This window comes from Aotus nancymaae, unplaced genomic scaffold (genome assembly GCF_030222135.1).
Source record: "Aotus nancymaae isolate 86718 unplaced genomic scaffold, 86718_ANA_hifiasm-v0.15.2.pri h1tg000022l_1, whole genome shotgun sequence".
In the NCBI taxonomy this organism is placed as follows: Eukaryota; Metazoa; Chordata; class Mammalia; order Primates; family Aotidae; genus Aotus; species Aotus nancymaae.
Window position 1 is genome coordinate 46284000 of NW_026988435.1, and position 6266 is coordinate 46290265.

A 6266-nucleotide genomic window follows, 5' to 3' on the forward strand; every position below is an offset into this window, starting at 1 on the left:
CGTGTGACAAACAGCACTCCCAAGGCAACGTGGAAGTGTGTCCTGCCGTCCTCAGCTTCGGCCCGGGCACAGTCTCCACATCAGTTCTGCCTCCGCGTCTCCCTTCCATGGGAAGAAAGGAAGGAAGGACTTACAGGAGTTAGGGCCACCTCGGAGACTGTGAACGTCACTTACAGGAGTTAGGGCCACCTCGGAGACTGTGAACGTCACTTACAGGAGTTAGGGCCACCTCGGAGACTGTGAACGTCACTTACATTTGAAATCTGTATTCAGAAGGAGCAAAGTTTGAAACTCAAACTACTTCAGAATCTCACTTTTGAAATCTTGGGTTTTGCCAGGGTCGGTAGAACCGAAGTCTGTTTGATTGAGGGAGTTTTTTCCGTGTGCTTCCTCCTCCACACGCTGATCCAGGCGTCCTGGGGGTTCTGGGCTTCCTGTTAATACTCACACTGAGTACTAACACAGTGACTCACGCACCTGTTCCTGCTTCCAGTCAGTTGCTTGTGTTTCCATCATGCAAAAGTGGCATCATGAGGATTTGTTGCTAATTAAATTCTAGACATCAGAGGGTCTCAGCCCATGCAGTAGGTGATGGGGGCTGTGGGCTCCAGGTGCTGTGGGAGGGCTCCTGGGCCCCATCCCGGCACCCTGTTGATGAACCTGCAGGCGGCGCTGCCGGGGAGCACTGGCTTGCTGGGCTAGGAGGTCAAAACCGCTCTGCTGCAGGATGTCCCCGCAGGCCTCAGGTCCCTCCCGTTTGCCGAGCCTGTGCTGGAGGATGTCCCCACGGGCCTCAGGTCCCTCCCGTTTGCCGAGCCTCTGCTGCAGGATGTCCCCGCGGGCCTCAGGTCCCTCCCGTTTGCCGAGCCTGTGCTGCAGGATGTCCCCGCGGGCCTCAGGTCCCTCCCGTTTGCCGAGCCTGTGCTGCAGGATGTCCCCGCGGGCCTCAGGTCCCTCCCGTTTGCCGAGCTTCTGCTGCAGGATGTCCCCGCGGGCCTCAGGTCCCTCCCGTTTGCCGAGCCTCTGCTGCAGGATGTCCCCGCGGGCCTCAGGTCCCTCCCGTTTGCCGAGCCTGTGCTGCAGGATGTCCCCGCGGGCCTCAGGTCCCTCCCGTTTGCCGAGCCTGTGCTGCAGGATGTCCCCGCGGGCCTCAGGTCCCTCCCGTTTGCCGAGCCTGTGCTGCAGCTGTCTTTCTTAACCACTGCTGCCCTGCCTTCTTCCAAGACCTGCGGGTAGATCCAAAGCCCCGCAGATTTCTACTGAGGTCACGTCCTGGCAACGTGAATTCCGGTGCTCTCCACATTTCTCTGTGAGGATGTCGCAAAAGCCAGTGGCTTCCAAGGAAACAGGCCTGAGACCGGGCGCGAACTGTTCACCCTCACATCTGGCTGTGCGCCTTACGCACCCCTTTCACATGTCCGCTTTTGCTGTTGAGAAGCCCCTACTGCAAGGATGGGGAGAAGAGACAGAAAATGAAGGAGACACCGCGTGAGCCAGGGGACGGAGGCCACGGGGCACTTGCCTCTTGGACACGATACAAGGAAAAGTGCTCGGAACTCAGGTCTTCAGCAGCGTTCAAAACACACAAGCACAAGATGGTGGCAGGTGTGTCATCAAACTCTCGTCCTGCGCAGGCTCTGGGACGGACACCTCGTCGGCGGCAGGTGCGCAGCGCGCTCGGGGCTAGGCCACGGGGCTGCGGTGCCAACACCTCCGTGTGTGACTAAGTCCCGCCGTAGGATGACTAAGCAGGACCAGACCAGAAACTGGATAAGCTTCTCAGAGCGTGGCCCTGCCCGACATTGTTCCAGGAGGGGTTCCCCATCCGGACCCCAAGAGAGGGTTCTTGGGTCTCGCGCAGGAAAGAATTCAGGGCGAGTCCACAGACTAAAATGAAAGCAAGTTTATGAAGAAGGTGAAGGAATAAGAGAATGGCTGCTGCATAGACAGAGCGGCCCTGGGGGCTGCTGGGTGCCCATTTTTATGGTTATTTCTTGATGATATGCTAAATAAGGGGTGGGTTATTCATGCCTCCCCTTTACAGACCATATAGGGTAACTTCCTGCCATTGCCATGGCATTTGTAACCTGTCATGGTGCCTGTGGGAGTGTCGCAGTGAGGACGACCTGAGGTCACTCTCCTGGTCATCTGGGCTTTGGTGGGCTTGGGCTGGCTTCTTTACTGCAACCTGTTTTATCAGCAAGGTCTTCATGGCCTGTATTTTGTACCGACCTTCTATCTCGTCCTGTGACATAGAATGCCTTAACCTGGGAATGCAGCCCAGTAGGTCTCAGCCTCGTTTTACCCAGCTCGTATTCAAGATGGTGTCGCTCTGGTTCAAATGCCTCTGATGACATGTTTATGCAATGTTTGACCCACAGTAGATGAGGCTGTGGCTAAGTCCTTGTCTTGTGGTTATCGAGAGCATATCACCAATCAGCAAAACGAACAGTGGTGGCCAGGCACAGTGGCTCGTGTCTGTAATCCCAGGACTTTGTGGGGGCCAAGGTGGGAGGATTGCTTGAACTCAGGAGTTCAAGACCAGGCTGGGCAAAGTAATGAGACCCCATCTGTGATGGTTAATACGGAGTGTCAACTTGATTGGGTTGAAGGATGTAATGTATCGACCCTGGGTGTGTCCGTGACGGTGCTGCCAAGGGAGATGAACGTTTGAGTCAGTGGGCTGAGAAAGCGGACCCGCTCTTAATCTGGGGAGGCACCATCTAATCAGCTGCCAGCAGGGCTGGGGTATAAGCAGGCATGGGCCATTTAAAAATTTGAAATTATGGTCTTTAATATTCATTAAAAACTAGGTCATATTTTCTTGTCTCCACCTCTACCCCAGGGGAAAAAAGAGAAAATACAGTGAAAGAGAGGTTGAGCCCTGGTGTGACTTTCAGTCAGAAATGGGTTACACTGGACGGGTGCGTGGCTCACACCTGTAATCCCAGTACTTTAGGAGGCCAAGGCGGACGGATCACAAGGTCAGGAGATCGAGACCATCCTGGCCAACATGGTGAAATCCTGTCTCTACTAAAATTAGCTGGGTCTGGTAACACGCACCTGTAGTCCCAGCTACTTGGGAGGCTGAGGCAGGGAAATTGCTTGAACCTGAGAAGCAGAGGTTGCAGTGAGCCGATATCATGCCACTGCACTCCAGCCTGGTGACAAAGCAAGACTCCGTCTCAGTAAAAGAAATGGGTTACACTGTAGCCAGTCGAGGTGGCTCACACCTGTAATCCCAGCAGTGTGGGAGGCCGAGTGGGGGGTGGGCAGATCACTTGAGGTCAGGAGTTCGAGACTAGCCAGGCAACATGGCGAAACCCCGTATCTACTAAAAATACAAAAATTCGCCGGACGTGGTGGCGGGCACCTGTGGTTGCAGCTACTTGGGAGGCCGAGCAGGAGCTACCTGGACCAGGGAGGGGGAGGTTACAGTGAGCTGAGATTGCGCCACTGTACTCCAGCCTGGGCGACAGAGTGAGAGTCTGTCTCAAAAAAAAAAACGGTGGGGGAGTTACACTATAGAGGGTCTGTGTTTCTGCCTTCAACAGGTGATGCCAGGAGAAGAGATTTTTTTTAAGTCACTTTATTCTATTTCCAAGCTTAGTCTTCCCTATTTTTAGAGACCACCTCCACGTCCTTTCCGTCTGAAGCCTGGCATCTTGAGCCTGCTGTTGGGGGGTGCTCCCGACGCACAACCTCACCCTCCTAGCACCGCTGAGTCCCTCCCACCCTGTTCTTAGCATCAGGGTGAGACTCACCTACTGTGCGCCACATGCCTGCTGTGTGCGGGATGTACCCACTGTGTGTGACATACCCACTGTGTGTGCCACATGCCCACTGTGTGTGGGATGTACCCACTGTGTGTGTGACATACCCACTGTGTGTGCCACATGCCCACTGTGTGTGGGATGTACCCACTGTGTGTGTGACATGCCCACTGTGTGCGACATACCCACTGTGTGCACCACATGCCCACTGTGTGTGTGATGTATCCACTGTGTGTGACATACCCACTGTGTGTGTGACGTACCCACTGTGTGTGTGACGTACCCACTGTGTGTGTGACGTACCCACTGTGTGCACCACATGCCCACTGTATGTGTGACGTACCCACTGTGTGTGACATACCCACTGTGTGTGTGATGTACCCACTGTGTGTGTGATGTACCCACTGTGTGTGACATACCCACTGTGTGTGTGATGTACCCACTGTATGTGTGACGTACCCACTGTGTGCACCACATGCCCACTATGTGTGACGTACCCACTGTGTGTGTGACATACCCACTGTGTGCACCACATGCCCGCTGTGTGCGGGATGTACCCACTGTGTGTGTGACGTACCCACTGTGTGTGTGACATACCCACTGTGTGCACCACATGCCCGCTGTGTGCAGGATGTACCCACTGTGTGTGTGCAGGGCCGCTTCCCATTCGTGCTTGTCCCCTAGAAAGTCACGTCTGCTGGAACCTCGGAATGTGGCCTTAATTTGGAAAACAGGTCTTTCCAGGCATGGTTAGTTAACATGAGGTCACAGTGGATTAAAGCAGGCCTAAGGCCACTGACTGGCGTCCTCATAAGAAGAGGGCAGAAACCGCCTGAACCCTGGCGACAGAGCGAGAATTTTTTTTTTTTTTTTTCTGAGACGGAGTCTTGCTCTGTTGCCAGGCTGGAGTGCAGTGGCGCAGTCTCGGCTCACTGAAACCTCCACCTCCCAGGTTCAAGTGATCCTTCCACCTCAGCCTCCCGAGTAGCTGGGACTACAGGCACGTGCCACCACGCCCAGCTAATTTTTGTATTTTTAATAAAGATGGGGTGTCATCATGTTGGCCAGGATGGTCTCGATCTCTTGACCTCGTGATCTGCCCACCTCGGCCTCTCAAAGGGCTCGGATTACAGGCATGAGCCACCGCGCCCGGGGGAGACTCTGTCTTAACAAAAAAAATAAATAAAAACGAAGAAGAAGAAGAAAAGGAGAGGCCACGGAGATGGGAAGAACACTTGTGAAGACACACACAGGGAGGGGCCGCGAGAAGGTGGAGGCAGAGCCTGGGGAGATGTGGGGAGCGAGGAGGGGGTGGGGGAGCACTGGGAGCCGCCAGGAGCTGGAGGCGGCAGGAAGGACCCTCCCCTGGAGGCTTCAGAGGAACATGTCCCTGCAGACACCTTGGTCTCAGCCCTCTGGCCTCCAGAGCTGTGAGAGAATAAACTACTGTCATTTTAAGCCACCCAGTTAGTGGTTAGGACCCACAGGAAAGGGACGTCTTCCCTGTACATCGCATAGTATATATATTTTTATTTTGGGAGGCAGAGTCTTGCTCTGTTGCCTAGGCTGGAGTGCAGTGGCGTGATCTCAGCTCACTGCAGCCTGCAGCTCCGGACCAAAAGCAATCCTCCTGCCTCCACCCACACCCCCTCCCAGCCAAAAGCTGGAACTACAGGCAGGCACCACCACACTCGGCTACTTTTTGTATTTTTTTGTAGAGACAGGGTTTTGCCATGTTGTCCAGGCCAATATATATTTTTCAGCACAGAAACAAAATTTGGCTTTAATGACATCACACACGCCCTTGGACCTATCTGTTCCCATCAAGTTGAGCCTAGAGTTGAAACACCAAGGCTGGGCCAGGCGCGGTGGCTCACACCTGTAATCCCAGCACTTAGGGAGGCCAAGGCAGATGGATCACAAGGTCAGGAGATCAAGACCATCGTGGTTAACATGGTGAAATCCCGTCTCTACTAAAAATACAAAAAATTAGCCGGGTGTGGTGACACGCACCTGTTATCCTAGCTACTTAGGAGGCTGAGGCAGGAGAATCGCTTGAATCTGGGAGGTGGAGGTTGCAGTGAGCAGAGATTTTGCCACTGCACTCCAGCCTGGGTGACAGAGCGAGACTCCATCTCAAAAAAAAAAAAAAAAAAAAGACCAAGGCCGAGAACACCCAGGACCCAGAAACATGGAATTTTCTACCTTCTAGACAACGAAACACAAGTGGGACGACCTCAGGACAGGACGTAGATCAGCGTGATGCCGCGTGGAGTGGAGAGATGTCGGTCTGTCTTTATCACGCGGCATCATTGTGCAGCTTCTGTCGCTAACCTAGGCCCAGGGAGCGATTCACAGCTGCTTCTCCAGTCGCACCCTCCAGGCACTGAGTGCAGGGCAGATACAACCGACAAAAACCACTGCTGTTAGGAGCTGCCGTGAGAGTGGGCGTGACTGGGAAACACATGCATTCCCCAAATTCGCATCAGACTC